This window comes from Arvicola amphibius, chromosome 1 (genome assembly GCF_903992535.2).
Source record: "Arvicola amphibius chromosome 1, mArvAmp1.2, whole genome shotgun sequence".
NCBI classification, from domain to species: Eukaryota; Metazoa; Chordata; class Mammalia; order Rodentia; family Cricetidae; genus Arvicola; species Arvicola amphibius.
Window position 1 is genome coordinate 7,926,364 of NC_052047.1, and position 9,946 is coordinate 7,936,309.

The 9,946-nt window shown below is 45.4% G+C and overlaps 1 long non-coding RNA gene across 2 annotated transcripts; it reads left to right on the plus strand.

Annotated features, from left to right (window-relative positions):
* Positions 1–878: 878 nt before the first annotated feature.
* On the plus strand, positions 879–9,320 carry LOC119826290. Of its 2 annotated transcripts, XR_005287394.2 has the most exons (5): positions 879–1,107; positions 1,195–1,352; positions 4,440–4,509; positions 7,610–7,681; positions 8,561–9,320. It is a non-coding gene; the product is annotated as an uncharacterized LOC119826290 (long non-coding RNA). The 2 variants fall into 2 exon arrangements; XR_005287395.2 differs by lacking the exon at positions 4,440–4,509.
* Positions 9,321–9,946: the final 626 nt, after the last annotated feature.

Below are 9,946 nucleotides of genomic sequence, written 5' to 3' on the forward strand. Positions count from 1 at the left end.
AGAATAAAACCAAAGCAGCCGTGATGGCCAATGACAAGCTACCAATTATCTACTTGGTAAGTCACACCTAACAAAACTGGTTTTACATGTGAATTTATTGTTACTCAACAAATTCTGAAACTAAAAAAAATGCGCAACGTGTGGGACACGGTGTAGGGTCGCGGATGCAGTAATGTTTAAGGCCAGCTTGGGCTGCATGTGTATTTTCGGGTCAGCCTGATCTACACAGGGGGGCACTAGACAGAAACACAAAAGGTCCTACTTTTCTCCTCGGTATGCCTTGAACAAGGTATGAATGACTTTCAGAAACCGGGGTTCACATTATGGTCCCCAACTCGGGAATTTCCTACCACACCTCTGAAAGGCTGGGATTACTGGCGCTCACAACCACGACAGCCGCCTACAGCCTCACTTTAAATTAAAAAACGGCAAACGAAAGTCTTTGGAGGAACCTCACACAGACCGGTCAACACAGCGAGCAAGACAGGTCTCTAGTGGCCGTCGCGCCCCGCCCCACTTCCGGTTGTGCACACCCACCGATGCCACGCGAAGTGCCACCGCCCCACCCTTTCGGTCCCGCAGCCGTGCAGTAGTTCGGTGGCTGCGCTTCCTTAGGAGGCCCGAGGACCGGTCGCGATGCTTCCACGCGTACTCCCCGGGACCGTAGTCCTCTGCAGTGCACCCTGCCCCGTGGAGCTCCCGCGAGACTTCGCGCTGGGGTAAACTCGGTTCCGCCCGAGTGCTTGGCGGGAGGACCGGAAGGGCGGGCTTTGGATGCACGGACCTCCAATCCTGCCTTCCGTAGGCGCCGCTTTCGACCGTCTAGCCAATCGCAGACCACATCGTGTCGCAGCAGCCAATCGGAGAGGCCCGGAGCCTCTCAGACGTGCGGTGGGCCTTTGCCTCTCCCTTCTCCGAAGTTCTTTTGTTAGAGCTCAGTGGCTTCTGTGGCGTGTTCGCTTGCTCCGTGCAATCCGACGCCATCGCGTTTTGGGCGAGTGCTGCAATGGATAGTAGAGAGGCGGGAATCGACCCGACGCCGAGCTGGCTTTGGCGATGGTGGCGCGCGCTCTGGAGGACCGATTGGTGAACGACACCAGGAGACGGGTAGGGACAGGGCGCGATGTCCGTTGAATGTTGCAAACCAAGCTGGGACAAAAGATTTAAACCCTTGCCTCGTGTCTTCTTTTGTAGCTCACTGATGCGGAGGTGACGCAGGACCTTTTGGTGTGACTTGGCTCTATGCATGTGATGCCACAGGAGCTTGACCGAGGATGTCCCGGAATCTTAATTTAGCGAATCTCTTTCTGAAAACGTTTTGCCTCGATGAGGGAATTAGTTCATGAAAGAAGGTAAGGTCTCGTGGGCCCTTGAGCGGAGACATGAGAGAAAGGGCAGGCCGAACATTGTTTGGGATTGGGAATGGGGCAGCGTGGATAGCTTTCAGGGTTGAGAAGATCTTACAAGAAAACAAGTCAAGTTCCTCTTATTTACACTTTACAGAACGAAAAAACCGGCCAGCTGAAGGCGTAGTTTTATTTTTTTTCAAGGTCTATAGCGTATTCGTTACCTCTTTTCTGAGTAATGGTGCAGGCCAGCTCTAGAAGCATGTAAAGGTTTCATTTCCTTGTAGCCATCAAATGATACTAATCAAGTCAAACAGGATTCCCCCCTCCTGGCCGACTTACAGATCATCGAGGCATTGCCCATTCAGCCGCGCTGGCCTCGAACACATAGAAATCCGCCTGCCTCAACCTTCCAATTGCTGGGACTAAAGGCGAGCGCCACCATTGCCCGGCTCTTTTAATTTTAAAAGAAAGCCCATGAACTTTGGGGACACCGGCTGCTGGGGGAGGACATGGTGTATCATTTACTTGATAGCTAAGATCAGGGCACATTTGTGTCAGTTTTCTTGAGTGAGTTATTTCACCTCACTGTTAAATCTACAGTTCAGTGCAGTAGTATAGCCTCAGAGAAGCAGCTTCCAGCACATCTGAGATTCAATCCCCGGCTCTTGTGCCCAACCTGCACTTGTTTTTAGAACGTTTACAATTCTCTGATAATTTTCTGAATGGGTCTCCCGAAAGGCTGGGAATAAAGGTTCAGGTCAGTTTTAGAAGTTTTACGTCTCCTCTAAAGACAACTTTATTCCTTTTAAGGCGGGGCCTTGTGTTGCCTAGGCACCATTAGGCTTGTATGTAGCTTAAGATGGCTGTCCACCTCCCCAGTGGTGTGCTCCAGCTAAGCCCGGTTAATGGTTCTAGAGGTTGCTAGGGCGTCGTGCACATTGGGCAAGCGCTCTACCAACTGCGCTTCATCTCTAGCCAGAGAAACTCCCTGTCTTTTTGTCCCTAGAAGCAGCTTTGTGCCCTATAGATTACCTGTTCTGTATGTTTAAGATGGAATAATAAGCTAGTGCATAGGATTTTTGTGGCTGGCTTTTTCTGTAAAACAATGTTGGAAGATGACCTTTTTCTTTTTATTGCCTAGGTGTAACCTTGTATGTGTAAGACATCAGTTGCCAGGCATTTACATTGTTTTCATTTTTTGAGTGTTACTAATAGTGATGCTTAGAGTGTGAACAAGTGTGGGTACATTTCTTTCTCTAGATTGTGTTAGTGGAATTGTTTCGCAAATTCCTGTCCCCACTTGGCTACCAACTGAGAGTAAACGGTCCATTTTTGTCACATGTTTATAGGTGCGAAATGAGCTTGTAGTGAGTCTCCTTCCCTGAAGCTTGTGAGAAAGAAACCTATGGGAAGTAACCTGAGAGGCAGAGGCAGGTGGATCAAGCTCAGTCCTGGCAGCATCGCACAGCCAGGCAGGCCTTGTCTCACAGGCACACTAGGATGCGTTTCTTTTCTGGGCACACGTGCTTCTATTGAAATCTTTGTTGCTGGGGAAATCTTCATGTTGGCTTCAGTTTGTAGCTCAGTGAACAAAAGCCAGGCTCAAAAAGCAAGGGCGAGCAAGACGGCTCTGGTCAGAACACTGGCACAGGCCTGGTGGCACGAGTCAGTTCCAGAACAGGAGGGCGGGGAGGACTAGCTGGACCGCAGCTCACAGATGAGGAATAACAAGGAGACTTATTAATTATGAAAGCTCAGGTGATGGCTTAGGCTTGTTTTTAGCTAGCTCTAATAACTTAAATTAACCCATTTCTATTAATCTACTTTCTGTCTAATGGCTTTATTACCTTTACTCTGTACACTGCCTGTGTTACTTCCTCTGAGTCTTGTCTCCTTGAGACTCTGCCCTTCCCAGTGTTCTCTCTGGGTGGTGAGGTTGGAGTGCACTTCAGAACATGCAGAATTTCAGACTAGTCTGGGCTACATAATTAAACTTTGTCTCAAAAATAAGACATAACTGCTTATGTTACCGGTGAGACAGCTCAGTGGTTAAGAGCAGTTGCTGGTCTTGTAAAGGGCTCAGGTTTGTTTCCAGCATCCATGTAGCCGAAACTTTGGTTCCAGGGAACCCAACACCTGGCCTCTGGGCATCAGGCATGCGGGTGGTACATAGACACGCACAGGTAAAATGACTATACATAAACATAAAATACACAGATTATAATTGAAGAAAGCTATGTGAAATGATTAGTACTTGAATACCTTCGTTAAAAGTATTAAGAGAATGAGAGGTACCGACGAGCACTCTGACACTATCATAGCAGAGGGTTTCCATTGCTGTGAAGAGGCACGACCACTGCAGCTCTTAGGAAAGAAACCATTTAGTGGGGCTTGGGAACCAGGCAGGAAGGCAGGTGCTGGAGCGGTTGCTGAGAGCTTTACATCCTGATGTGCCAACAGAGAGCTTTTGAAAAGCCTAAGTTTGCTGCCGCGGCACCTCTTCCAACAAGGCTACATAACCTTTTAATCTTCCCTCACAGCTCAGCTGAGGGCAAAGCATGCAGATAGATGAGCCTGTGGGGGCTAATCCTCACCACAGAGGCTAAGTCGTTTCAGGAGTATAACCTAGGATAGTCATGGTGGGAAAGGGAGGGGATTCAGCTGAGCAGAAAGGCAGGTTAGCATCTACAGTGCTTAACTGGACTCTGGCTGCTATGGATTTTCTAGGCCAGGTAAGGGGTTCCTGATAGCCTGACACACTGCTACCGTTCCTCGTCTTATCTGAATTTTGACTGTGTTTTTGTAATTACTAATTACAAATGGGGAATTGCAAAACACATGTAATTATGTCATAGACTCAGTGGTGTCTGCTCCAGATATTAGAGCACTTGCAGATTTATATCAAGTGGTTTTGGTCTCTACTGTTTCCTCTAGTAGCTTCATATCCAATGATTAAACCTTTCACTGCTGTTCACATAATGAGCCGCTGTGATTACCGAGGAATTAATGAGGATATGTAAGCTCTGCTAAAGGTGCTCTTGCTCAGGCATTGTGCCTTGCTCAGTGATGTAAAAGAAATCTCTCTTTCAGGGCTTGTGTTAAGGGTGATGTCTGGAAGAGGTGTGTGGCGTTGGAGGGTGATGTGAAATACACAGGAAAGGTACAGTAATCTGTTTGTGTGAATTAAATATTCTGGAAGATACTGCCTGAAATGAAGTAAAACTGGAATTCTAAAGGCTTTGGCGAAATCTTACTTTCCTATTTTTGAAATGGCAAAAAAAAAACCCTTTTCCATTTATGTACTGTGTACATGCTGATGTGTGGAGGTTAGAGAACAGCTGGAGTTTGCTTTCTTCTCTGACCTTGGTCTCGGGTATCCTGCTCAGTGTACCTCAGTGTAGTGACAGGTGTTTCACCTGCGTGTATGTCTGCACCGTGTGCATGCATGGGTGCCTGCAGAGGCTAAGAGGACATCAGATCCCCTGCAGCTGCAAACAGTTGTGGAGCTGCTATGTGGGTGTCTCCAGCAAACCCGGCTAAGACTTGGGCTAGCTCTGCTTCCTATAAAAGCACAGGCGTTGCTACAGCTTGTGCTTTCGTGCAGCATTGTTTCCCACAGTGGCCCTGTGGGGCACCACCAACTTTGTTAGAGGATTTTAGTGCTGAGCCTGCTGAGCCTCTGCTCTGGTCCTTCGGATTCCTGGCTAGCTCTGCTCTGTGTTCTGTAGCTCAGATGGTCACGAGGTGCCCCGCTTCTCATCTTTCTCTAGAAAGTATTAGATCTGGGGTTTCTGGTGACCAATTTTAGATAGTCCCAAGTCTTCTGAGGTTATATTTCCCTTTTTGGATATGAATATGAATTGAGCCTTTCAGTTAAAATCGGGTGTTTTAAAGTGACAGACATTACATTCTCTGTCAGGTACCCAGGGGTAGGTATTCTCACGGGCTGTTGATTGTCTGATCAGCATCCAAACTGAACTTGGTGACCTGGAGAGTCCAGTTCTGTTCTCATGAACCTCTCATAGGCTGTAGCAGCCAGCTTCCTCTGAGGAAAGAGGCCAAGGTAGAAGAGTATCTTTAAAATGTGGTTCAGAAAGTCTGCCATATCTAAGTACTATAGAGAGGCTGTAAGGATACCAGGAGGTGGAGAGGTCGGGACAGTATCTTGGAGGTGACTATAAGCTAGCTTCTTTAAAATTAAAGTTTCCGTTTCATATTTAGTATTTGAACCTAGTAAATGAGCATTTTCTGTGTATGGGTTTTATGCCTATATGTACGTCTGTGTATCAAATTCATGTCTGGTACCTGAGGACAAAAGGGGCCATTAGATTTCCCTGGAACTGGTGTTAGATGCTGCTGGGGCATCTAGTTCTCATAACTGCTGTGCCATCCCTCCAGCCTGGTGGTCCCACACCCATCTCTTTCTCTTTGGCCCTGGCTGCCCGGAACTCGATATGTAGCCCCAACTGGCCTCCAGTTTACAGATCTTGAGGTGCATGATCTCTTTTGCTTGCCAACATTTACATATAATTATGTACCTTAGTACAAGAAGTTCCTAGGGCATTAAAGTTTTTTCAGTCAGAATGTTCCTTGTTTTTTTCTTTTATTCCCTGTTAGATTTCCTCCTAACTCTGGAGATTGCTGGAAAAGCTGGTTGGAACTAGTTATAATTAAAAATTAGGAATCCTCATGCTTAGGGGTTTTGGGGATGGAACTGTGGTCCAGTTATACAATTTGCTGTTTTTGTTTGTTTTTAGAGACAGGTTTTTGTTTAGCTCTGGAGCCTGTCCTGGAACTTGCTCTGTAGACCAGGTTAGCTTCAAACTGAGAGATCTACCTGCCTCTGCCTCTCGAGTGCTGGGATTAAAGGCGTACACCACCACCACCTGGCTCAGTTATACAAATATTTAACAGTACTGAAGTATGTTCACGTTTCCCTCAAAGCTGATGTGTGCAGTATGGTACTTGTTCTTCCTTGTTGCTTATTTGTCCCTTTGTGAGCTCTATGAGTAAGGTGGACTGTCAGGGAATCAGAATATTCCTGATCTGTAGAACGCTGTGTCAGTCAGCGTTCTTCAAGGATCAGAAGTGATGACATTTATCAAAGAGGGTTGGTTGTAGAGGACCTCTGGGACTGTGGTCTAGCTAGCCAAACAATGGAGAGGCCAGGAATCTGGTGGTTGTTCAGTTCCGAGATTGGGTATCTCAGCAGCTCCAATGTGGCAGGGAAGCTTTGGAAGTAGGTTCTGATACCGGCAAGAGGTGGGGCAAGCTGGTGGAGCAAAGGCTTCTGTGTGGCCTTCCCACCCAGAAGATCTCTCAGGTGTGCCCAGCTGCTGGGTTTTAGTTGTTCCTGGCCTAGTCAGGCTGCAACCCAAGACAGCTGACACAAGTAACATCACTCTTCCTTGGACACAGAAGTGATTCACTTACGGATAAGGCTTGGCTTTGAAGTTGAGGCACAATGTTGTCACCTTCAAAGTTGATGCTTGAGTTGCCAAAAACAAAAGAAACACACATGATTCTTAATGGTTTAAGTAAATTGGATTATATTCATAGCTATTCTCAGCCGTATGGGGGTTGCAGGGTGGGCTACATCTGCTAGGAAGATCTTATCTTAGTTCTCGACGATTGGAAACCTTTAAAAATACTGCACACATTTAAAGGAGTTGAAGAGATGGGTCAGCTGCTCTTCGGGAGACCTGGTTTCAGTTCCTGGCACTGACATGGCAGTTTACAACCGTCTGTGTGCAACTCTAATCCCAGGGGATCTAAAGCCATCTCTTCAGGTACTGGGCATGCACATGATACACATGCAAGCCACTCTTACCTATAATATAGTAAATAGACTTAAGAAAACATATCACACTTAAAGCACAGAGTAAGTGGTTTTATTACATGGTAAGGTTTTCCCATATAACGCTTGCTTGGTGATGAGAAAACACCACTTAGGAGACAGGAGATTGAACAAAATAAATATAATACATTTGAAACTGAATTTTTCTGACGTTTATATTAGATAATTAGTACTTATTTATAAACCATGTATTTACATTTTAAAGGGCTCAGGCAACAAGAACAAAGCATTTCTAAGTAGAGCTTAAGAAAAGCGGATGCAGATGGTAGTGATTAGGTTTCTCCGCTGCTGTTCACATGCTAACTTGTGTGATTAATGTATGTGAGGACATTTTGCAAAGTCATGATTTAAATAACAGTGTAACTTCTGCATTGATTTGCCTGTTGATGTGGTTTTTTTGTAGGAAAGAAAAGGATGTTTTGCTTAAGAGTGTGCCATTTGCAAATTTATTCAATAATTTGAAGATTTATATAAGGTAAGGGATTTTAAGATGTTATTTATTTAAAGTTAGGAACTTGTAAGTTATTAGGCTGCTTTCATCTCTAATTCTGCCTCAGCCTTTCAGCTACCTGGGATTTCCCTAGACTCCCTCTGATATGTAGAAATAACTGAGGGAACACAACCAGTACATAGGACATCTGACTGGTGATCAGTGTAACCAAACCTTGGGCTGTGTAAGGGCTAGTAACTGTCTTGCCCTGGTGTCATCCATACCTGGGCTTTTTATATGTGGAAGAAAACTTACTTCCTCGTCAGGCCAGGATTAGGAACCACTGCTGGGACGGTAGTGGAGGGTCTGGCCTCTTTGATCTCTTAGCAGTTTGCTAATGGCCATGCAGGACCAGATGGACTGGTGTTTTACAAGATAGGTGAGGTAGAATCTGTTTGCTGAAGGGAGATTCTGTCTCTTCCTAGGTGAAGAATGTCACTTCTGTGGAAGCAAGTCAGGAGTAATCAGAGAGATGGCCTAGCAGTTAAAGGGACAGATTGAAGGGGGGGACAAGAGCAAAACTATTTGGCGTTTGACGCTCTGGCTCCATCCACTAAGAACCCTTTCCCGATGCCACTCCTGTTTCCATATGGAAAAAAATGATGCCTCTAAGAAGAGTTCAGAGGGCATAAAGGGGGGTGAGAAAACTAAGTCAATTGGGAAGCAAAACTAAAATCTGTGAAACAGCTGGTTTGAAATAAAAAAAAAAACCATTGTTTCTGCTCGTGATGGAAAAGTAAAAAGATCTGTGCAAAACAGCCTGTAATAAATGTTGCAGGACAAAGCCTGTAGACCAGAGCCCAAGCTCTTGGAGAGTCTGACCCAAGACCCTGTCAGATAAATACTTACTCGCCTATTCTGTAGGTCCCGTTCTCCTCCTGCTCTAAGAAAGTGCTCTTCATACAAGCCTGATGGCCTGAACTAATTCCTGGAGCCCACGTGGTGGAAGAGAGCTGACTCCCGAAAGTTATCTTCAGATCACATATACACAATAAGAAAATTAAAGTAAATTTTACAAATCAAAATAGTAATTAAAACATTAGAATGCTATTTTACTGAAATGTAAGCGTGATGCAAGTGATTATGGAACATCTGGATGCTTTGTATAGTTTTGTACAAAATTTTACTCTTTTCCGAAATGAGAAAGGGATTAAAATTGTCAAAGGAATTGAACTCGTTATTTGTAATGGCATTTTGCAGTGCCCTCAGAGCAGATAGGGTGGTGAGCTGCCTGGTGTGGGTGCTGGAAGCTCAACTCTGAAGAGCGAGTACTGAGTCCTCTCCTGCCCAACTTCTTGTGGCTATGAATGTGAAATCTTTTGCATTCTAGAGAAAAAGCAAGAGTAAGATGTGCCATGTTGGAATATTATGGCTGCCAATCAAAATAAATTGTTGCTTCCCGATAGAGGGCCAGCCCACTTTCGTTTTAAACATTTCAGAAGCTGTGCCAAGTGAGGGTAGCTGCCCAATAAAAGCGTTTGTTCTTGCAGACCCGATTGTGCCGTTGTCTGACCTGTGCTTCATTTGTTGTAGTATACAATAAACATTGTTTTCAACTGTTCTGACTTTGTTGTCTGACCTGTGCTTCATTTGTAGTATACAATAAACATTGTTTTCAACTGTTCTGACTTGGTGAGTTCTTTTACTGCCTGCTACTCCAAACCACAACATTGGGTGGCCACCAAAAAAAGGGGACTCAAACCTCCTGTTTCTCTGTGTTGAGACTCTCCTTCAGTCATGGAAACAGTTCATGGCCTGTGGTCAGGGCAACCTTGATGGTGTTGAAAGGTTCCCCAGCTGTTCAATTACCATCACTAGTGTCTGTAGGAGAGTGTTATTCCTGATACCCTTTGTCAGGCAGCCCATTCGGGGCAAATCTGTACGTTGGCTGCTCTTTTTCAGGCTTTTCTGGAGTTGGCAGCCACTGAGAAACAGTCTCCAAACCTGTCAGTTCTTGTCATACCAGCCTGCATTCTGAGAGTGATTTCTTCATGACATCTGATCCAATAGCTGGGAAATTGTAGGTTTCTTGCCATTTAGCTGTTGGTCTTTGCCAGAAATCTTCAATAAGATGAACCTCTCCTTTAGAGAGTTGTAGCATGGATATGGTTTGGACCCTTATTCTCGTGGAGATATTAGGGTCACTGTTCCCCTTTATCACCAGGGGTCAGTCTGTTGCTGTAGACTCATTGGGGTGTTAGTTTCTGGAGCTTCCTTAAAATGCCACAGTACAAACTTAAGTCTTAGGTC